At 45.5% G+C, this 23860-nt stretch overlaps 1 protein-coding gene and 1 long non-coding RNA gene across 3 annotated transcripts in view; one reads left to right on the top strand and one right to left on the bottom strand.

Moving 5' to 3' along the window:
- The window catches only part of LOC139758798 (steroid hormone receptor ERR1-like), a 301766-nt gene that overhangs the window by 213572 nt on the left and 64334 nt on the right, over positions 1-23860 (bottom strand). The gene's annotated exons all lie outside the window — the stretch shown is intronic.
- Positions 1-23860, top strand: part of LOC139758800 (uncharacterized) — a 281740-nt gene that overhangs the window by 216437 nt on the left and 41443 nt on the right. Inside the window, exon 4 of the long non-coding RNA XR_011714930.1 lies at positions 21257-21431. This is a non-coding gene — a long non-coding RNA (uncharacterized lncRNA). The remainder of the gene's footprint in view (positions 1-21256; positions 21432-23860) is intronic.

The following is a 23860-nucleotide window of genomic DNA, read 5'->3' as shown; positions in this document are numbered from 1 at the left end:
TCGCCGGGTAATGTTATATTCTGGCTGATGTTCACACACACACACACACACACACACACACACACACACACACACATAGAAGTTTAAAATGTTGTATGATGGAAAATGTTCAAGAGATGCACGTGAGTGTAAAGCTCCCTCCACATACAAATAGGTAATCACACACACACACACACACACACACACACACACACACACGGACAAGCGCGCACGGGCTTTCTTGGTGTAGTGGTTCATGTTACTGACCGTCGTAATTCACGAACGCAATCGCTGGGGTTCGAATTCTGGGCGCGACGGTCAGCCCACAGCACACTCGTCTGTTCATCCTCCCACTTGGGGCGGGTCGATGAATGGGTACTTGGTTTAGGCTGGTGTGTGTGTGTGTGTAATGACATGGTACATGCACACAAGGTTAAGAGACGAGGCAACATGAATGTAAAACTGTACCACAGTAAGAAGAGTAAATACAATTAGTAATCTCTCTCTCTCTCTCTCTCTCTCTCTCTCTCTCTCTCTCTCTCTCTCTCTCTCTCTCTCTCTCTCTCTCCATCTATTTATCTGTCTATCTGTCTATCTATCTATGGTAGATGGCAGGCAACCATCGATCAAGGGAGTGGTAGTGACGGCTGTGGAGTGAGTCAACACTTCACTGGCTGTCAGGTTTCACTCCCTTTGGCGCCCAGAGTTGCCGTCTTCACACACATGGGTTACCGGGCATTCAGATCACAGAGCTCTCTCTCTCTCTCTCTCTCTCTCTCTCTCTCTCTCTCTCTCTCTCTCTCTCTCTCTCTCTCTCTCTCTCTCTCTCCATTCCACACACAAAACGGTAACAGCCCTTTTCATTTACAGGATTTTGACTCTTAACCACGTGATCAAGGAAATCAATATTTTTCCCTTAAGTTCTCTTCAGTGAGAGTCTTGCTTGCCTTCGCTTGAATTGTGATAGATGGCCGCGTGTGCGATGATGGTCTGCAAGCCGGGGTTGGGTTACAGACGAGGGAAAACCACTGAGGAGGAATGCTTGGGGGAGGAAAATGGAACCACTGGAGAAGATAGGGAGATAGAAGTTAACACTGTGAACCACTGTAGAAGCTAACACTGTGAACCACTGGAGAAGATAGGGAGATAGAAGCTAACACTGTGAACCACTGGAGAAGATAGAGAGATAGAAGTTAACACTGTGAACCACTGTAGAAGCTAACACTGTGAACCACTGGAGATGATAGGGAGATAGAAGCTAACACTGTGAACCACTGGAGATGACGAGAAGATAGAAGCTAACTTTGTGAACCACTGGAGGAGATAGAGAGATAGAAGCTAACACTGTGAACCATTGGAGATGATAGGGAGATAGAAGCTAACACTGTGAACCACTGGAGATGACGAGGAGATAGAAGCTAACTTTGTGAACCACTGGAGGAGATAGATAGATAGAAGCTAACACTGTCAACCACTGGAGAAGAAGGCTTAAAGAGATGGATGCGAGCACTGAGACGATGTTGGTCATCTATATATAGCAAAGCAGTGAATGAACCTGTTGTGGTATTCACAGGACATGGGATCCCTCGGACATAGTATAGGCTTCAAGTGTGTACAGTGTAGGTCAGGTTAGCACAGAATAGGATAGGATAGGTAAGGAGAGGGTAGGATAGGTAAGGAGAGGGTAGGATAGGTAAGGAGAGGGTAGGATAGGCAAGGAGAGGGTAGTAGAGGTAAAGAGAGGGTAGGACAGGTAAGAAAAGGGTAGGATAGGTAAGGAGAGGGTAGGATAGGTAAGGAGAGGGTAGGATAGGTAAGGAGAGGGTAGTAGAGGCAAGGAGAGGGTAGTAGAGGTAAGGAGAGGGTAGGACAGGTAAGAAAAGGGTAGGATAGGTAAGGAGAGGGTAGGATAGGTAAGGAAAGGGTAGGATAGGTAAGGAGAGGGTAGGACAAGTTCGGAGAGGTAGGAGTGGGTGTGGTCTGTCGGACGCTAGCTGGCTGGCCTGCTCCTCCCTTAAGCTTGTGTTGTGGTAATGTGGGAGGCGTAGCCAGGCAGGCCCCAAGACACACACCCACCCACCAACCTTCTCCCCAGGCCGAGACCCATCCCACCTTCCCCCCCCCCAGACCGTAACCCGACCCCCACCAGCACCACCCCGCCTTCCCAAGACCTCCTTACGGTTCCCCTTTACTTCCGTTGGCACAGGCTGCTTCTTCAGGAGTGGACGCGGGCTATCTTCACCCCTCGAGCATGACGGTGCGACCCTTGGGCACGACGGTGCGACCCTTGGACACGACGGTACGACCCTTGGACACGACGGTACGAACCTTGGACACGACGGTACGAACCTTGGACACGACGGTACGATCCTTGGACACGACGGTACGATCCTTGGGCACGACGGTGCGACCCTTGGACACGACGGTACGACTCTTGGGCACGACGGTACGGTCCTTGGACACGACGGTACGACTCTTGGGCACGACGGTACGGTCCTTGGACGCGACGGTACGACTCTTGGGCACGACGGTACGATCGTTGGACACGACGGTCGTGCTCAAGGATCATGTAGTCGTGCTCAAGGATCGTACCGCCGTGCTCAAGGATCATGTAGTCGTGCTCAAGGATCGTACCGTCGTGCTCAAGGATCATGCAGTCGTGCTCAAGGATCATGCAGTCGTGCTCAATGATCATGCAGTCGTGCTCAAGGATCGTACTGTCATGTTCAAGAATCGTACCGTCGTGCTCAAGGATCATGTAGTCGTGCTCAAGGATCGTACCGTCGTGCTCAAGGATCATGCAGTCGTGCTTAAGGATCGTACCGTCGTGCTTGAGGATCAAGTAGTCGTGCTCAAGGATCGTACCGTCGTGCTCCAGGATCATGCCGTCGTGCTCAAGGATCGTTTCCATCATGCATGAAAGGTTAACTGTCAATGTAAACATATGGTTTTGCCTCGTGTGGGACATAGTTTAAATAGAATCTAAGATAACCAGTAAATAAAGTATGTAATTGAATATTTGGATGTATTTTTCTTTGGGAAAAATACCAGACCATAATCATAGTTGTATATACATACATACAGGAGCGAAGTCCCAGATGCCTCATTTCTACAGGTCAGGAGGGTTCATTGCCCTGGCTGTATGTTTCTTACTGTTAATTACTTTGCTAATTATCTACGTTGGTAATGGAATGGATATTTAATTCCTGGTGCGTGTGGCCGCCAGTCAGGCAGTGTTTTCAGTTGCCCAGATGCTAATCCTGGTTCGTACGTAGTGTGTGGCAGATCTCAGGGTATGAGGCTGGTTCCTGCCTGCCGTAGTGATGAGAGAAGTAACAACAGATGTTCTTAAGACGTATGTCACGCCCTTGGACCGTGAAAACGTACACGGTTGTATGAATGCACGGTCTCGTTTCTCTTGGGAAGTAACGCTCGAACGAGGGAGTAAGTACATGGAATTTTTTTCTATGGTACTAACACGTCTGTGCCACACCGAGTCTTTATTTTCTTGCCCTCAGGGAGTCTGTAGTTCGTCGGGTGCAGCAGGTCACTGAGTCAGGCAATAATTATATATAGCAGTGTTGGGATGTGTGTGTGTTGTGGTGATGGGAGAGGCAGGCCGATCAATACCGCCTGACTCATCTTACTTGCTGGCTGGGGCGTGGCTGGTAGGCCTACATGCTTCTGGGGAAAGGGAGGGAGAGGGCGGCCCCCCTCCTCCTCCTTAAGTGCTGCTGTTTGTAGGCCTAGTTAGGTCCCACGAGGCCTAAATGATGGTTGTTTGGATGGGTCTCGATGCCTGCCGGTGATTGGTGGCTATTTGTGATGGTGACTGTTTGGATGGTTGTTCGTTAGGGGCCGATGGTGATGCTCGTTGGTCAGAGGTGGAGGATGAACACCTGACGTGGGTGAGGGACGACTTGCCGCGCCCAAGATTCGAACCCTTACGGGATCCAACCCCCCATCGCGGTTGGTCCGTGCTGGTGTTGATGGTCGTTAATGTTTGTTGATGCTCGTTGTTAGGGGCTGGTGGTGTGGTGGTTGGCTGGCTGGAGGATTGGTGTGTACGTCGGGACGAGTGAAGGTCACATGTTATGGGTAGGAACGATGGATGGGGGATAATGGATAAGATTCGAACCCATGCAGGTCTGATGTTGACTGTTGGTCAGTAACGCTAACCACTGCTCCTTGTGTGTATGTATGTATGTGTGTGTGTGTTTAGGGAAAGGTTCTGAGCTTAATTGATTGGTGTAATTGGTTTGGGGTGGTTGAAGTGTTATGATTAATAGTGGGAGTGCTTGTCTTAATGGCGCTTGTGGTGGTAGATGGAGATGGATTGGTAGAAGTGTTTGGGTGGAGCGGTGTGGTTGGGTTGGGTAGGCATCACACACTGTGTACCACAACCCAGCACGAGGCTGTATCCGACCCTCTCTACCACACACGTCTTACCGAAGAACACTCTTCAGTCCGCTATCATCTGTCTCTCTGTCGCTCATGAGATATCAACTCGACCTAAATTCGTCATCCATTTTCGTGTAATACATTGCTCAGAATGTACCTACACACTCGCCTCGCCTCTCTAACTTCAACTGTATGTTGTATAACTCCTCCTACAGTAGGACCGCTGTATATCCTAGCGTTCCCCCTAAGGACAGACACGGCTTCATTATGCAGTCGTTCCTCGGTTCCTTCAGGAGCCACGTCAGGAGAGCCAGGAACGTGGGAGTGCTCCTGACTGGGAAATACTACTCACGTTGAAATGGTAATGTTCGGGAGTTACAGTGTTGTCATGGCGAAGAAATATATAGCCAGGAACTTGTACCTTCATGGGACGGGAGAATGCTGTATGTATGCGTGGTGAGAGGAGGAGGAGGAGGAGGGATTGAGGGGGTTAGTCTTGTATTTATGTGTGTGTGTGTGTGTGTGTGTGTGTGAGGGGAAGAGAGATGGGTAGGGGATGGAGGGTACAGTACGTGTGGATCTTATGTCTTCAGTATGTATGTATACATGTACATGCACATCCCTGTGTCTGTGCATACGTGTGGTGTGTGTTCTGTATTTGTGTGAGTGTGTGTTCTGTATTTGTGTCTGCCTGTGTATGTATGTATGTCTCGTATATATACTATATGCTCATCTGTCTCATTACATAGTAGACAGTGACACTATAATCGTCCATACGAGGATAAGTCGCCGCTGACAGAATAACGTCACCCTAATTCCCGTGACGAAAAAAAAAGAATAGTGTCGAGTGAGCGAGCGACTGATCTTGTGACATCCTGCAGCGATCAGCTGGTGGCATGACGTCACCAACAGCTGATTGACTTTTCATTGTTTATTTTCATATTCTCACCCCTGCCATGGCCTCCGCACCCCCACAACGCTGCACCTTTTTTTTTTTACCTTTTTTTTTATTTGGGAAGCGTCATCCTTGTGGAATAAATACATTGTGATATACGAATCGACGTGGCAGTGTGTAGATTTATTCCCCGCTGAATATGTTTTCATACGACCGTTATGTTTGTTGTCCGTTTTCTTTGAGAGGAAAACTGCAAAAAAAAAGATTTTTCAACTTTCTTTTTTTTCATGTCTTTCGCGCGGGTGTGAATAAATAAACATTGCCTTCTCGAAGACATAGCACCATAAACATCCCCACTGTCAGGTCTGACTAACACACACACACACACACACACACACACACACGAGGGGATTATTTGATGCCAGCAACCTGACAGTTCGAGATATACAAACGTGGACGATTCACTTAACTATCTGGGTGTGCACGTGAAGTTGATGATAATGCTTCAGGAGGCTCATAGAAAAAAATCCAGGGGAGAGAGTAGGAAGCATAATGCTTTACGGTATATTAAGGAACGAGGCTTATGGGAGCTTACTAACTCGTGTCATTATTTAGGATTTGGAGAGAGCGTACGACAGGGTCGAGTTGGAGTGATTTATGGGATGTGTTGAGGACATAGACGGTTCGGGAGAAAGACTTGCTGGTGACGGAATTGTACTAAGGGACTCTATCTTGGGTAAGTCTGGTGATATCGAAGGAGAGGTTAAGGGAGAGCAGCAGCAGCAGCACAGGGTAGAAGAGTTATTGGGTCCCTGAACAGTATAATGAAGGGTGGAAAAGTATAAGTATGAAAATGAGGAAAGGATTAAGGGACGACATAATTTCCTCCCGACCCTGACCTATGTAGGCGAAACATGGACATAGAATGAGCCACAGAGGTCGAGAATCAGGGCTGTGGAAAGGAGGTGTTTAAGAGGAGCATTTTGTATGAGTGGACGGAATGAAGAAAGAAATGAGAGGGGTGGGTGGGTGTATGAGGAGCTGTGGTATGGCAGGGAATGCAGAGGGGGGAATGAATTGTGGAGTGGTAAGGTGAATGAAACGTAATACTCTTGAGGTGGTTTGGGCATGTGGATTTCAGAATGCAACACAGGGGAGGTTACACAAAGTTGAGTGTATGATAGTACGATTAAAGGGGGCTGGTGTGAGAGGAAGACCACCTGTGACACATGGGGAAATGGAGTTGGGAGGGAGAGAGAGTACTGGAGCGAGGGAAATGGTGGAAGAATGCTGGGAATAGTGTACGCGAGGGAGGCATGTAAGGACAGGGATAAGTGGAGACTTTTTTTTGTCGTGGTCACCTCCTCTCGATGGGAGTTCCCGAAGGGTTGTCGTAGATGTGGATAGGTAGCGAGATGATCATTATTTGTTTGGCTGTGGGCATTGTTCTAGAGGTCCGGATAACGCAGGAAGCGAGCATGAACACGCCTCAGCTGCTCCTCGTAAAATATTCTTATCTTAGGCATACCAGGCCCACGAAAGATTTTGATATGATGTTTTCCATGTATATATATATATATATATATATATATATATATATATATATATATATATATATATATATATGTGTACCACAAGAAAGAAAAGGCTTAAGGAAATGTGGATAATGACTATGACTAAGTACGTAGGAAGAGAAAAGAGAAGGATAATAAGTAGGGCCATTTGACATATTAAACTTGGGATTCTGCCCGTTGTAAGATGGGCACGATGCCAGGCTTAGAACTGTCTAGTGGCTTGGAAAACTACCTACACAGTTTTTACCCAAATTTAAACCGACATAGTTCGGGTGAATTTCGTACCTTATCATTTTAATTGATTGTCGCTCCTCGAAACCACACTGACGACTAACGAGTTCATTAAATCTTTCTTTTCCTGCTTTAAACCTTCAGAGGGCGTGACCCTGAATTAGTCTGATTAGTCGGGGTTTCGATCTTCTTCCAGCCAAGTGGATCGGTGTGGTGTGGGCAGAGTGTGTGTATGGCAAGTTGGTCATGGTGGTCTTGTGAGGGGGGGTGTATGAGGTAACTCGGGTCAGCAGTCCAAGCAAGGATCGATAACTCTCTGGGGCGGGAACCCCAGCCTTCATGAATGGTGGTGGTGAGGGGGGGTTACCATCTGTGGTCCCGGCTGCAGTGCTGACCCTCACCTCTCTCTCTCTCTCTCTCTCTCTCTCTCTCTCTCTCTCTCTCTCTCTCTCTCTCTCTCTCTCTTTACTCCTTGCTTCTGTCCCATTGCATTCATCGTTCTCTCATTCCGTCTCTGTCACATCATCGTGTGCATCTGTCCCACCTGATGACTCTCTTATCCATCCTTTTACTTTCGGTTCGACCCTTTTCATCTGGTATTTTTCTCTCATCTTTTACTTACCCTTTTCCTTCCTGTTATTCCGTATGTCTTATCTCAACCCCTATACATCTGTCTCTCACCCTATCCGTCTGTCTCATCCCATGCTGCTCCTCTCGCGCCATATCTGTCTCTCACCCTCATCATACCTGTCTCACCCCGTACTTTTCCATCACCCTATCTGTCTCCCCCACCACCAAATACCTTTTCTTTTTTCCCATACATATATTTCCGCCCTCTCTCTCTCTCTCTCTCTCTCTCTCTCTCTCTCTCTCTCTCTCTCTCTCTCTCTCTCTCTCTCTCTCTCCTCACCAGCTCTGATCTCTCCCTACGAGCTCTGAGCCTTCACATTGCACTCACGAATCCTTATATCACACGAGGCCTGGTTTTTTTTTCATACCATCGGGTTACCACTTGAAGGGTCGCCTGCCGTGGTCGACCAAGGATTCTTCCTGCCCTCCTCCACACACAGACAGGAAGTTGTGCTGGCGTCTATTGCACCAAAGGAGGTGTGTGTGTGTGTGTGTGTGTGTGTGTGTGTGTGTGTGTGTGTGTGTTGGGGGAGGTAGTAGACAGGCGTCTGTTGCTTAACGAAAGGGGGGGGGGGGAAGAAGTGGAGGGTTGGGGGAAGGCGTCTTGCTGCACCGCTGGGGTCGGGAGGGCAGACGTCTATTGCACCATCAGGATGGGAGAGTCTGCTGCTGCCGTCTGCATCCTGTCGTGGGGGAGGAGGGAGGGCGGGTGTGTGGTGGTGGGCGGCAGCAACCTCAAGCCTCCCTCGGCCCATAGCCACAGAGGTTCCCACATGTCACCTCTGTCCAGGGTGGGCAGGATTACCTGTACCCCTCTCAAGTCTTTTATAACAGGTGTGTGTGTGTGTGTGTGTGTGTGTGTGTGTGTGTGTGTGTGTGTGTGTGTGTGTGTGAGCTACGCTGACCCTAGTGTAACAGGACGAGACGACAATCCTCTGCTTTATATGATGACGATGATGATGATGACCTGAACCTTTTACCTAACGCTTGTGTCTCGGGGGCAGATGTGAGGCTGTCGTACATCAGGGTCGTACTGTCATACTCAAGGGTCGTGCCGTCATGTTCAAGGGTCGTGCCCTCACGCTCACTGGTCGTACAGTCATGCTCAAGGGTCGTGCCTTCATGTTTAAAGGTCGTATAGTGCTTAACAAGGTAACTTTTTGACATGTACTGATCTTAGTGATGATATATATATATATATATATATATATATATATATATATATATATATATATATATATATACAAACATACACAAAAGCAGGTAAAACCACAAGGAAACGGAAAATACGAAGTGTCAAGCGCTTTCGTATATTTCCACCTTTAGGACTGAGTACAGATAGACAGAATCAGAATATAATATACCAGCCGCCACTGGGCGGGACTGGCACATGAATTAAGAAACAGGTGAAGTACGATTCTGTTAACGACCTGTGAAGCAAGCTGATAATGAGAATTCTTGACTCAGTGTTTGTAACAATGTTTATAAGATTGGTTCGTGGCCTTGTGTTCATTAACTGCAAGATAAACAGCATTCCTTGTCGTGTGGACTTTATAGATCTCAAGACCTTAAATAAAGCTCATAAGTCTTGTGATATACAGTTTTTTTTCTTCTTCTTTTTGTCTCTTATTAGAACTTTCGGGTATTGATTCCCCGAATGGCTCTGCTCGACTAGTATCATACGATGAAGGAAGGCGGAACCGTGTGCACCGCGTCACGTCCTTATTATGGTATTATTGTCACATCTTTATGGTTTCGTTACGTCACGTTCTTTATAGTGTTATCACTCGGGGGTTTACGAGGGACAGCGGCGCGCCGGTCCCGCTCATGTTTACAGATGACGGGAGTCTAAATTTAGGCTTTTTAAGTTTCATAAAAGTTTAGTCCAGCTGTCCAGGAATGGCTGGGGGTTGAGGCCATCCGTTGCGAGAGAGACGAAGGTTTATTTTCGTGTGATTGAATAAGGCATTTAAAATCCTTATTTATAGTCCGGCTGGCGAGGTCAGCTGAGCTTATTTCAGGGTCTTGCTCGCCGTATTTACGTGTTTTCCTCTGGGGTCGAGTCGTTGGTGTAACTGTTGATGGGTGTGGGTGTTTTTTTGTATTTTGAGAAAAACTTGTAGTTAGATTTTGATGGAAATCGATGACTTTGACCGTCGTTACGACCCTTGGGTATAATAGGGTGACCTTGCCTTTTAAGGGTCAGGTTTAAGGGCTAGATTTTGATGGAATTCGATGACTTTGACCGTCGTTACGACCCTTGGGTTTAATAAGGTGACCTTACCTTTTTAGGGTCAGGTTTAAGGGTCACTCCTCCCCCCCACTCCTCCTTTCCCCCTTTTTATGGCCGAGAGTCGTAACACGTCAGGAAAGTGATATATAAAGTTTCCCTCCCTCCCCGAACGTTTTCCCCAGACGGTGTATGGGGGGAAAAGGGGGGGATTTCAGAGGACATCTATGAGGTAAATGTGTGGTACGATCATCATCATTCAGGTCTTTCTACTCGGATGACTTCAGCAGATGGTGACGGGGTGATTGGATGACTTCAGCAGATGGTGACGGGGTGATTGAATAACTACGAGAGATGTTAACACGGGTGATTGGATGACTTCAGCAGATGGCAACGGATGACGACATAGCGTCGTATGTAGACGTGCGTTGACGTATAGCTTGACGGAGTCGCTGGTGATGAGGACAACCTTCTCTTTCTACAATGACGTAACTCTGGTACGTCATTGGTGGGTTCCGATCCGTTTTCTTCAGCGTTTGTTCCCACCATTAGAATCTTGTCTGTGATAGACGACATGGAAGTACAGAGTAGTACATATCGAGGAGGAGATAGAAAAAGATGGAAAAAAAGTCGTGGAAAAGAAGGGAATATGTGTTAGACTGAAAAGGAGTGTGTGTGTGTGTGTGTGTGTGTGTGAGAGAGAGAGAGAGAGAGAGAGAGAGAGAATGGTCATACTGAGCATTGATTCACGAAAATACGAAATAGATGAGTATGCAAGACATGCAACCGGTATTTACTGAATAGAAGGAGCAATCATGGATAATGCGGTGTTACACTTCAAGTTTATCATTGTATGAGAAGGTGTGGGACCTGACCCTGTAAACCTCACGCACTAAGTACATCAGCACCAAAAAAATGTGGGGTTCGAACTGCGTTGCCATCAATGCTTCGGCTTCTGTGTCATGGGTTTGGGGGAGGATAATGAGTTATCATGGAGGTGTGGGTGGAACTTTGCTCTCATCCGTGAGGTGAGTGAGGATGGTGGATTGATAGCGTTAGTAGACAGGTGTAGGTGAGTGAGGATGGTGGATTGATAGCGTTAGTAGACAGGTGTAGGTGTAACGGCATACTGACTGTGTACTTACCGGTAAGTGAGGGGTGGGCCATGGGAGGAATCGGGTCTGAGGCCAGGCCCCACGCCAGTCACCGTACACATGGGACATCCCTCACCCTCCTCCTCCTCCTTGCTTGTGGTGCTCAAGTTGCCTTGTTGTACGGCTGCTGCTACCGCTGCGTAGCGTGTGTGTGTGTGTGTGTATATGGTCCCGCCCAGCTGCTCTCCGACCGCTTGATGATAAGTGTCTCTCGGGGCGATCACTCTCAACTGCTGGTGTGCACAGTGTATCAGTCTGTGCCGCTGATGTAGATAGTCTGGCCTCCTTCTTCGTCTTCTTCTTCTCCTCTCGGTCTGTGCACTGCTGGGGGTGGCTAGCTCGGGTGTATCTGGTCCTGACTGGTCTCTGCAGCTGCTGCTGTTGCTGCTGCTCGGCGTGAACAGCTGGATTCCGACTGATCCCAGTCACTCTGCAAAGCTGCTATCGACTGACTCAATTCGGGGTCTTAAAGAGTTGATCGCACTTGTTAGGAATTAGTCTATGCGACAGAAACTAACTGTTCATGATTGTTCTGTGACACTTGACAATGTTACATTTACATGATACCGTGACCGGTAATTGCATCTGCCACCGTAAAGTGCACAAGATTCTCTGATATGATTGGCCAGTCGTCGGGCAAGTTATCTAAGGGTTAGAACACAGCCTTGTGACAGCACGTCGTCCCTCATATACCACATCGCGCCAGTTCTTTCTGTCCAACACACGCGTCTCGTCCTAGTGCATTCCCAAGGCCCTATACGCAAAAGCTTCCTTTTACCCCAACAGAAAGAACAGATTATCATATAGACGGAACACGGAACTGTGGTGACGAACAAATAAGTCGAATGAACAATCATTTGACGTAGAAACAGAGCTGGTGATTAACAAAGGAACTAAGTGACCGAATGAACTGAACACGGGGCAGAGAGAACACGTCGTCAGAGAAACAGAACACCTGACTGAGGTGCATCAAGCATTAAATTAAAAGCAGGACTTTTAGCCTCTTGAGCAAGATGATACGACCCTTGAGCACGACGGTTACGACCCCTGAGCACGACAGTTACGACCCTTTAGTATGATGGCCTGGCTTTTAACACGACTTTTGAGTGCGAGTTCAAATGGCGAGGCCATCATAACCAAACCTTGACCTTACCGTCGTGCTCAAGGGTCGTAACCGTCGTGCTCAAGGGTCGTAACCGTCGTGTTCAACGGTTGTAACCGTCATGCTCAAGGGTTGTAACTGTCGTGCTCAAGGATCGTAACCGTCGTGCTCAAGGATCGTAACCGTCGTGCTAAAGGGTCGTAACCGTCGTGCTCAAGGGTCGTAACCGTCGTGCTAAAGGGTCGTAACCGTCGTGCTCAAGGATCGTAACCGTCGTGCTAAAGGGTCGTAACCGTCGTGCTCAAGGATCGTAACCGTCGTGCTAAAGGGTCGTAACCGTCGTGCTCAAGGGTCGTAACCGTCGTGCTCAATAGTCGTACTGTGTTCAAAGGCCGTAGCGTTGTGCTCAAGGGCCGTAACCGTCGTAGTCAATAGTCGTGCTGTCGTGTTCAAGGGCTTAAGAGCTAACACGAGCCGCATCACATCGGAGGAACAGTGGGTTCATAATGACGCAGTCAGAGCTCTGGGATTTGAAGCAGAGGTCTCAGCAGCCAGACGGGAGGGATCTCTGAGTCAGTGCAAGAATTAGTGTCCTAATTATACGCCATCTGACACTGACTTCCTTCCGATGCTCCGGGCTGTTCTATAGATTAGCTGTTCCTTCCGGTGCTCCGGCCTGTTCTATAGATTAGCTGTTCCTTCCGATGCTCCGGGCTGTTCTATAGATTAGCTGTTCCTTCCGGTGCTCCGGCCTGTTCTATAGATTAGCTGTTCCTTCCGATGCTCCGGGCTGTTCTATAGATTAGCTGTTCCTTCCGGTGCTCCGGCCTGTTCTATAGATTAGCTGTAATCTTCAAATGTCTTGGGATGCTGTCTGGAAAACGTATAATTTCTTCATCCCTCCTACAATACGTAAACAGAAAATCATGTGTGGTACAGTGGCCGACTCAAATTATAACCACGGGTATATATATGTGTCTGTCCTCATTTCACGATGAGTGGTCCTTTTCAGCATGGAAATTGATAATCATTCTCTGGTAAGTAGCAGATATAAGAGCCACGTTGTCACAGGGATGAACAGCATGCCAGCCCCTCAGGAAACCCAAGTAAATCCACACCCGAGGGAAGTAACAGTAATCGATTGTTCAGTAGTCGCCCTCTGCCCACTAGTAGTTGCCAGCCGTTGCCGTACAATATTTCCTCTCAGTACTCAGCCTTACAAGCTCTGTCACTCAGCCAGTCACTGCCGTACGTAGATTCCCACCTGTCCTCCACTCCTTCCACTTCGGCCTGTGACCCGTTAAGCCCATGCCAGGCCATCATACATAAGGGTCCGCATCGTCGTTCTCAAGAGTTTAAGGCATTACCAGCCCGAGTTCTGGATGATGAGCAATGCTGCTCGAGGGCCTACTGCTTTGGATGAAGGTCAAAACGAATGAACCTCTTGTTTCTTCTACAATATTTTTCGTCATCCCTCACTCTCAGCTCTGAAGTGGCTCAGTTTGACGGTTGAGAGGAGTCCGCGTGCAGTCTGCTTTTGTTACCCCAACTCGACACTTGGACTCTCCTTAATGAGGGGTCCGGCGTTTTTCCGCCCTCCCGAGTCCCTCAGTCTTTCGTAATTTCCCTAATGTAGTCCCTGACTCCAGGCCACTCCTTACCCCGCATCCCAGCTCGTCATGAACACACGGAGCCACACAACTTGGCATGATCCTCTTAGTGACACTGAGAATATCAAACCACCTTGAAGTGGTCGCAGCGAAACTCGCCACCGAGCTTTTGATGATCCCAGCGGAAGAGTTAGATTCTCATATTCACATCAGGAGATTCGCCTTTATTCAAGGTGCGGCGTAAGAACAAAATAAAAAAAAAAAAAATAGTGTTGAAAAACTTGACACTGGAGATCATCGTTGGAATCATTTTCTGGTGAGCGTCTACAAGAATGTGGGCAACTCTTTTTAATTTACGACCTTTATGAAGACAAAAAAAAAAAAAAAAAAAGATATGTATTGAAGATGTGGTCGCAGATACCAGCATCCACCAGTCCGCTTCGTGGCCTTCTGGCTCTGTTAAGCCCTAACACAAGGAATAATTGACTCTTGTTTTCTGCATGTAAACCCTAGGAAGGGTTCACTGACACTCATACTACACAACTCGAATAACCGAGAGATGCTTCATGATGGCCAGTCCCCACTTTTACTGCCTATTATGTGTGAGGTTCCTGAATACATCGTGTATTTCAAGAGGACCGCTAATCCTCGTAAGTTAAACTAGGCATAATAAAGATAAACGACCAAAGTTTATGATGGTAGTTTTATAAGCTGAATCTTTTCCTCATGAACGGAAGCAGCGAGGCTTTACCACGTCAACACCCTCATATGAATTGCTTCAACACCGACTTGACCAAAATGATGAATGTAGTCTCCTACCCTATTGCGCCGATGCTCGGCTGTTGCACTCCCATGTACCGCTTCCCAAGTCCTCGCCCTCTGCCACTCTTAAAGACTAAAATCATCCGGGAGTCAGTAGTTCAAAAAAGAAATCGAGAAACACTCTCAAGAACAATTCCAGTGATGTTCACGACATACCAGAAGGTATGAGGTTTTCCAGACACCATATTGGAAATTCCAAACCTTTTTCTTGAACACTGGTCGTTAGAGATCTGGCAACCCACCTTGGGCTAGACGCAAGACTTGGGTGTCGAGACCGCCAGACATTGTTTTTAGCAAAGCCACGAAAATTCTCTTCGCGGACCGATTCTTCCCCGACCCCCAGATTAAATCCAGTAACTGTATTGCCGAATTGGCTTAGTAGTTGTGGGGAGGGAACGTTGCTTAACCTCCTCTCTGTCTAGTCGTAGGGATGGTCAGGCAGCGCTGCCACCCACAGAAAGCCAGTATTCCCAGCTGAGCTTCGGTGTTGAAAACGTCTTAATTTTTTTTTTTTTCCATGACAGGAACGGATTAGTATTACCAAAAAAAAAAAAAAAAGGAGGTTTGAGGGATGATTATGAAAATAGAATACAAGTTCCTTTTTTTTCCCCCTTCTTTTGGAAGACAGATCATACAACACCGATGACAGATTATTTGAAAAATGATGGAAGACATTTGCTAGTAGCGATGCAAGTCACAACATGAGAAAGAGTGCACGAGTTTCGGGAAAAATGGTTGTTGAAATTTAATTTTCTAGTCGTCGCTTTTAGGCCTGATGTAGCTGGAGAAATCACTAGAATATAGTAGGTGATTAACATGTAGTCATATGACTGTGATGTGACAGTGTTGGCACCAGAGCCACTGAAAATCACACTGTAACGGCCTGACCCACTTGACTCACTGCCAAGCCTGACCCCCTCCTGACCAGTCTTATGGCTCCCATTTGATCTGACAGCTGCCATTTCACACACTAGGAAAGACATAGATTTAAGTGAGTAAAGTATTATTTCGTGGAAATATTTAAATCCGGAAGAGAAAATTGTTAAGTAACAGTCGCTGGAAGTTACATTCTGATCGGATAAGAAATTGTACTACTGTACCCAGAAAGTTCTACACACAACACCTTCATTAGTACTGCGGTTTTATAACACAATCTCATCACAGTTTGATAGAATATTTTAGTATTACTAGATACATAAATACTCTACACTAATGAGAAAAGTGGTTAGTAGTGAACGAACTTAGCGTAGCAAAACTTGCATCCAGCAGCCCCTCCACGAAATCCTATAAACGTAAATAATTTCACGGGTCTTTTGGACCACCGTCCATTATGGATATACCAAGAGGCTCTTAAAGGATCAGGCTAAGATCGTATCGTAGTATTGAAAGGGCCAGCCCTTCGAGCTCACGATTATAATAAACATATAAACTTGACCATGCACTCTGTAGATGTAATGACAAAGAAAACAAAGACGCTAGGGTATAAAACTGACCAGTGTTTCCTGCGTACAAGCTAAGCTAAGATATAAAACTAACCTCGCTGTTTCGTACGGACAAGCTGAAGATCGAAAAACCCAAGTCATCTCCCTTAACATTCACAGTTACCTTTAGTACAATTTACAGAATAAGTCATTTCAAATTTGGCTTCACAATGTATCAGGAAGACAAACCAAGCAGACATCAAAGCGAAGGATCCCAGGCAGCAGAAGTAACGTGATTGGCCATACGATTTCTCACCCAGTCGCGTCTGCCCGGATTTTTTCCCCTCCCTCCTTACGTGTATTAGTGGCGGGTGCGTCAACCATCCGGTATATCGCAACATTTTATAAAAAAAAAAAATCTGATTCTTTTGTGCCGGTTCGTCAGGGTATATTCAAAGTAAGTAAAGGAAACTACACAGGAGCACTGTGTCCTTTCGAGGCAGTTCATAACAGCAGAAGAGATAGGAAACAGGACAAATACATGGAAATGTTACATATAGCTAAGGAGGCGCAAATCGTGGACTTCAAGCTGAATATTTGCCAAATGTTTAAACGTATCTATTGTGTTACTTTCATTGGTAATTCAGTCCATATATGTTTTTCCCAATCATGTTGAAGGAAAGGTAGTTTGCCCCATTCGAAGTAAAACGTTTGCATACGAGTTTGCTGCCATGGCTGTGTGAAATCAGACTAAAAGTAGTCTTAGATATATGCCAAGATCATCAAAGCCTCGTATCATTCGGGATGCCTGTGTCATATCACTCGCTATCTTTTTTTTTTTCTAAGAACCATCTTAGCAGGTAGCCACTGTACAGTCCTCCATTCTGGCGTTTCTCAAGTAAGATGATGTAAAACTGAACACAGTATTCGAGGCAGGAATGCACCAGGGAATTTGAAGATTTTTTTTTTTTTTTACAAAATGGTTCCTAACCAAGCCATTAACTTTTGAACTAGCCTAACCTAGCTGTTACACCGTGCTTTAACTGATCTAGCCACACATCTAAGCTAGTATGAACCTCATCCCTCTTAATTTTTATTTGAGATAAACGATCCAATCCTCCTTCAGCAATTCTTTTCTGATGTCCATAACTCCTCTGGATTCTGTTAGAATACACCTGGTGAAAACAAGCGTTACTTATTGGGTTAATCCTGCGGTTTGCTGAATAGTACCACGATAATGGTACCCCCCTAGGATAATATTGGAAATAAAGCGACTGCCCTCTGAAGCCAGTTGTGCATCAGAAGGTATTAGACAAAGGGAACACCCGTAATTATATCAATATTTTTTTCAGGTCCAAACAGGGGTAATTAATGTGTATGGCGCAAAGCAATGGATTGTGTGTAAACCTATATTGTTTTATATAATTGAAATATTGCGATCCCTAGGAAAATTAATGCGTATCCATTTCGACATGTGATGCATCGTACTCCATGAAATGTTTGATAATTACGATAGGTTTTTGGACTAAGGACCAGCTGGAAGCCCTCGACTTTAACCCATCTGCCACAACAACCGAGTGAGATTAGGGACCAGCTGGAAACCCCTAACCACTTGCCGCACCAACCCAACTACCACTAAGATCCACCCCGAGTCAGTGTAGAGCGCGGGGGCCCCATTTTAGTAAATGCCTTTCCCAAAAATCTCACTCTTCCTCCTGGCGTGATACAGTGTCCACACATTGACCACTTGTTTCCAGCAAGCACTTCTCACCAAGAGGCTATGTACTGTGAAATACACTTCACTTTTTATAATAAGGCCTTCTTCAGTCCACATTGTACCTCAGCGGCAGCCTTTAACGAGCGCATCACACCACATCACAGGACCAGACCATTTTTTCCTAGTCTATCACACCACAACACCTGTTGAGCCCATAGCATCATCAGTCCAGGGGTGACCAGACAGTTTTTAGTACAGAATGGAATACCAGTGGCCACGTTTTTACCGTACCTCACTGCACAGTAATCTTTCCCCAGCTTTTCCCATACATTCACTTGTTCATGAGTTGCTTGACATCACCCGAGGTGCCACTTTCAGATTTAGTGTCGTCTTTTCCTAGTAGTGCATCAGAGGTCGGTGAGCGCACGCGTGACGCAGGGAGGCCGCCGCACACTGCTTGGGTGTTCCATAACCAAGGCATCTGCCGCCCTCTGTCCCCCGCGAGGTGTGGCCTGGAGGGTAGTGGTGCCCCCTTGACGTGCTGAGAGACAGTCCCCGGCCCCCCAGGCATTGTCATCCTGACAAGTAGCAGCAGTCGCCACTGCCGCCACCAGGGTTTCACAAGTGCTGGAGTCACTGGTGGCGGCGACCCGCCCCTTCCTCCCCTCACGGCTCAGTATCTTAATACAGTGATCATACAGTTACTGCTCGGGAACAAAGTCTTCACTCTCAGACGTCAAGAACCCATTCCTGAATCTCTCCTACAGATACACTAGAATGTTATAAGACATTCCAGAATTTGTACTAAACCCATATTACGAAAACGGGTCTTAATGTAACAAGAAAGAAGTGCGCTATCTTTCCTTACAATGGGCACAAAAACATGGCGATGACCAAGGAAATAAGAAATGGGGTTTGTGGTTCACATTATTTCTCGTGGAATGCGGTAACACTGGGTTCAATATTTACATATAATGTGTGAAGCCTTGGCCCGTGTAGACAGCTTATATGTTAGATTTTTTCCCCCTTTTTTTCATCGTCTCCTACCTTAGGTCTCTGATCTACTATGTGCATGTTGAATAGGGAGTTTTCCACTCGTGGGGACACCCCTGACCTTTATTTTACCCTTGTTTTCTGTCATCACTTTTTATTTAACTTTTTGATACCATTTCAGTTCACCGTTTCCTGAGTTTTGTTCTAGTCTGCCACTGGTCTGTTACTACAGAAGTATTCCTTTCCATGCTTAGTTTCTTGTGTCCTCCGGTTGACTTTCAGAGAACTTGCTTATTATTATTGTCATATCACTTCATAAATGTGAGTGAATCATCCTGTCTTATCCCCTCCTCCCTTGTGACGTGTAAGGCTACAGTCCTCTCCCTGTAGCTCTGCTCCCTTACATCAGGTAAAGCTTTGTAGTCTGCCGTCGGATCTTCCTTTGCTGGTCTGTATCTCCAGCTGAATGACGAAACTGATGATGTATACTCTGATTAGGAGTTAATGTATATAATGTAAATTCCCTAATTCCTTATCCATATGTATTTTGAGGCAGTCCTGACATCGGTCAGCGTATATATATTTAACCTCTACCGCTTCTTATGTAGATTCCTTTGATTTATGTTTCTGTGATTAAAAGCATTTATGCATTACCTTCATCGCGGTGTGTGTCGTGTCCTCGCCCGCACCACTGTTGCTAACCTTATTACTACCCGAGTTGGACTCCCTTCACTTAGGTTTTCAGTCTCATCATTTCTCTACATATGCTCTCATCGTCAGTATATTTTCATACCATATTTTTTTTTTTCTTCGCTCGTGTGGTTCCTTAAGGTCTCCATATCTTCGCATAGTTTGTTTACCATTCTCTTCGTTTATTATCTCGGGCTACCAATGTTCGTACTGGAAAAACAATCCCCCCCCCCCCCTTTGGATTCTTTCACTCTGGAAAGCTTATCGAAAATGATCCTTATTCTTGTCATATTTCTTTTCTCGTTCTTATTTTCCGTCCATTTGCACATTCCATTGCAACAGGATCAGAACTTTTATGGTCTGCACCACCTTGAGATTGTGCCAGTTCTTAAAGGAGTTCTCATAACCTTCACCACCCTCCATTCCATACCAGTGCACCAGCCCCTCTTCCATGATTGACATCACTCAATTTTCGTTTGCAGGTTCGTTTCCCCACAATTATTATTGTATTTCCTCGCTGGCTGTACTCTCTCGATTTATTATTATATCATTATCACTTTTTCACCGTATTCACGTTATTTTTTTGTTTTTCTTAAATTTACGATTCTTATGGTTTGGCATAATCTAACCCTTTGTACTCATTAGGACCCATGGGTTATAATGCCGTGACTTCTGACCTGACCTGAAGTATCAGGTCAGAAGCCATTGTTATGCCATTATCTTTCGGGATTAAACATTTTTTCCCCCCACCACTTTTATCTTTTACCTGTTACTTCATTAGCGCCACATCTACCTCGTCTTTAATTACGCCTTTCGTGACAAGTCTGGCTATTCTTCGCTGCACTGCTCCCGGCTCTCAACAGCAGCGGTTCTTAATTGCTTTGGGGAGTTGACAACAATGTCTCTTTTCACTCAGTTTTGCAGTAAATCTTGTATAGCTTTTTTTCCACTTTCACTACCTGTCCTACATTCATTCGGACTTTTCGCTTTCTTTCGTACATCTCTGATTATATATATATATATATATATATATATATATATATATATATATATATATATATATATATATATATATATATATATAAAGTCAAAGTGCCTTTTTTGTATAACTACCAACCCCGAGTTGGGGATGAACACTTAGATTGGTTGTGGGCCAACTTGCGCTCCTGAGATTCGAACCTTTGCTGGACTGGCTCAAGCTTATAGTCCGTAATGCTATAACAACTACACCACCTGTGTGTGTGTGTGTGGAGAAGGCAGCAGCAGCCTAAGTCTGAGACGTTAGCTCTATGGCCCTTGGATTATTTATGCCCACTTCTGAAATAACGCGGTAAATGAAAGGAATTTCACCTGTTAACATTACATATTGGTTAACGACAACTGCAGGAATGGGTACGTTCTCTGCAGCCATTGTTGGTGTTATGTGCTGGCTCTCGTTTTCCATTTCATTCTCGTTTTTGACACCATTAAGCGTTTATTATTTGTTATGAAATTAGTTTTATGTCGCTTTGTCTTTGTTTTTTCATGCTGATTTGTTATTTGTCGTCTACTTTATTTCCATTTTCGTTTGTTTCTTGTTTGGTATTCGTCTTCTGTCGTTTGTTTGTCGTGTTATCTAGGCTCCTGCAGCCCAGGGCTGCGTTACTTCTAGTAGTTGGGAAATGTGTTTTTCGACGAGATTGTACTGCCTTGGAGCTGCAGGAGCACCCATAGAATGGGTCCTGAGGTTCCATGATTATTTTTTATACATTTGAACACTTTCTTATCCTTTGCTACAAGACTGTATTTCTCTGTATTCTCTCTACAGGTCCTTTGTCAATGTTCGTGTCCTGTGGAGTATGTGAGGGTGATGGGTGGGTCCCCCCGACACAAACCCAGCCTCCCTGCGTGATTCCTCCTCCTGCTGCCCCTTCCACCATCCTGGGCCCTGCGTCCTCCCTGACTTCCTCATACTGCTCGCTCGCCCTCACCACCAACCAGAGGTAAATTCTGAACAGCTTTATTCCCGTCACTTCTCCACAATATTTGTGGAGAATCTGAGATGTTAACCGATAACGTAAACCGTCTATAATACTTGCTATCTCGTCGTAATGATTTTTACGGTTGCGTAAACTCGCTTCCTATACAGTCTGTATCAGTCACGCTAAGGACATCTCCACCAGATACCTGTAGTCACTGTCATGTCCACCAGTACTGTTGCCTGTCATTGTCATGTCCACCCATACTGACGTCTCATTATCTTCTGAATTTTTCATCTCTTTAAGCTCTCTTCTGTTAAGCTCTGTTCTATGAAGGTGCGCGTTCATATGCACTTTATTCGTATATATATATATATATATATATATATATATATATATATATATATATATATATATATATATATATAGGGGGTAGGGGAGAAAGAATACTTCCCATGTATTCCTTGCGTGTCGTAGAAGGCGACTAAAAGGGGAGGGAGCGGGTGGCTGGAAATCCTCCCCTCTCATTTTTTTTAATTTTCCAAAAGAAGGAACAGAGAAGGGGGCCAGGTGAGGATATTCCCTTAAAGGTCCAGTCCTCTGTTCTCAACGCTACCTCGCTAACGCGGGAAATGGCGAATAGTTTGAAAGAAAAGAAAAAAAAAAAAATATATATATATATATATATATATATATATATATATATTTATATATATATATATTATATATCACGCTAGCACTACTGTTCACTGCTGGCTAAGAGCTCTACGCATCACAAGCTCATTCCAGGGACGAAGCTCCTCCGCTATACATCGACCCATCGACCATCCTCGTACTAAAGTGCTTCTCTGATCAGAGAGGACCGTCGTCACGATACTGAGCTCGGGTGGAATCCTCTCGCTCGGGAGACTCGAACCCGTGGTCCCCTCTGGCTCCCGATGTGAGTGTGCTAACCACAAGAATATATAGCTCATTGCATTGATACAAGAATTCGGTTCATGCATTTTCCCTCCCCCGACGTGGATTAAGCTTTAAGCCCATAGCGTGAGATGGCGTGACTGGAACGTATCCAGAGGAATTATTTGACGTTCGCACTAGTCCACATACTGCCGCAGCCTTTTATTATTATTATTATTATTATTATTATTATTATTATTATTATTATTATTAACTATTGTAGTTAACTGCCGCAGCCTTTTTTATTATTATTATTATTATTATTATTATTATTATTATTATTATTAACTATTGTGCGAAGTTTATATTACATTGCTATAGTCTGTTTATAATTTATGGGCTAAACCCAAGGCCGGCAAGAGCTGGCATGGGCGGTATCTTTTTTTGTAATAACTCTAGACCACACAGAATATGAAATCCACTAACAGTTCGTGCATATTGGATGATTCTGGTAAAACAAACAAGATAGTGATCTTGAATCGTATGTGCGTAGCGGAACGTTCCCAGTGAAGGAAGGGGCAAGGGGGTGCATTTGTGGACCTACCGGCGCGAAGCGGCACTGCCCAACCTCACTTATACCACATGAAGCTTTGGTCGCCACAACCTGCTCATCCACTCAGGTAGGCCGTAAAAATAGGTGATGCTTACTTTTCTCAGCCTGATAGACACCGCGGAATACAGAGCAGCTCACGACGGTTTAAGAAAGTTTCTTTTTCACTTAACATTAAAAGACGATCGACTGAATTGTTTATTTGATTCCCGGAGCCTTGCGACCAGAAGCCTCAAAGGACAGTCTCATATTTCGTGTTGCTATACCCGTGAAGTGAGTGAGAGGTGTGGATGACCGTATGTATACCTCACACCTTCAGTTATTTATATTGTGAGGCGACTGATGCTGGACCATCTCCTTCCTCACACTTCACCATGCTATACCTAACCTCACACTTCATGTTACGGTACAGTGTGAGGTGAACAGTGCTTGACCTCCGCCATCCTGACGCATCACCAGCAGCATAATCTAACCTTACACTTCATATTACTTTACGATGTGCCGTGAGTGCTGGTAGACGACCTCACACGTCACCAGTCTTATAGTCTGACCTTACAAATTACACCTTCGCCTTCGAGAGGTGGTAAGGTCAGGTTAAAGGCTAGTTCATCATACTCAAAGGTCGTACCATCGTACTCAAGGGGTTAAAGTCCTCGTTGGAGACATCAATTGGAAAAAAAAGAAAAAAAGGCCCGTCCGCAAACCTCTGCGAAGATTGTGGCTTGTAAGCATCGAACTGAACCTACGCAATGGATACGTCAGTACAGAAAACATTTCAACAAAGGGAACCATGATCGATACTCATTTTAAAGAAAGCTTCCTAAAATTATTTTAATCGTGCTAGGAAAGCATTCGATTGTTTTACTAAGTCTAGGCTAATTAGTTTTATAAAGTACACGCACCACAGCCAAATTAATCAGGTAAACATAAAGCAGTCGCATATGTC

Source organism: Panulirus ornatus, chromosome 31, assembly GCF_036320965.1.
Source record: "Panulirus ornatus isolate Po-2019 chromosome 31, ASM3632096v1, whole genome shotgun sequence".
Taxonomy (NCBI): domain Eukaryota; kingdom Metazoa; phylum Arthropoda; class Malacostraca; order Decapoda; family Palinuridae; genus Panulirus; species Panulirus ornatus.
This window is presented reverse-complemented; position numbering and strand designations above follow the sequence as displayed.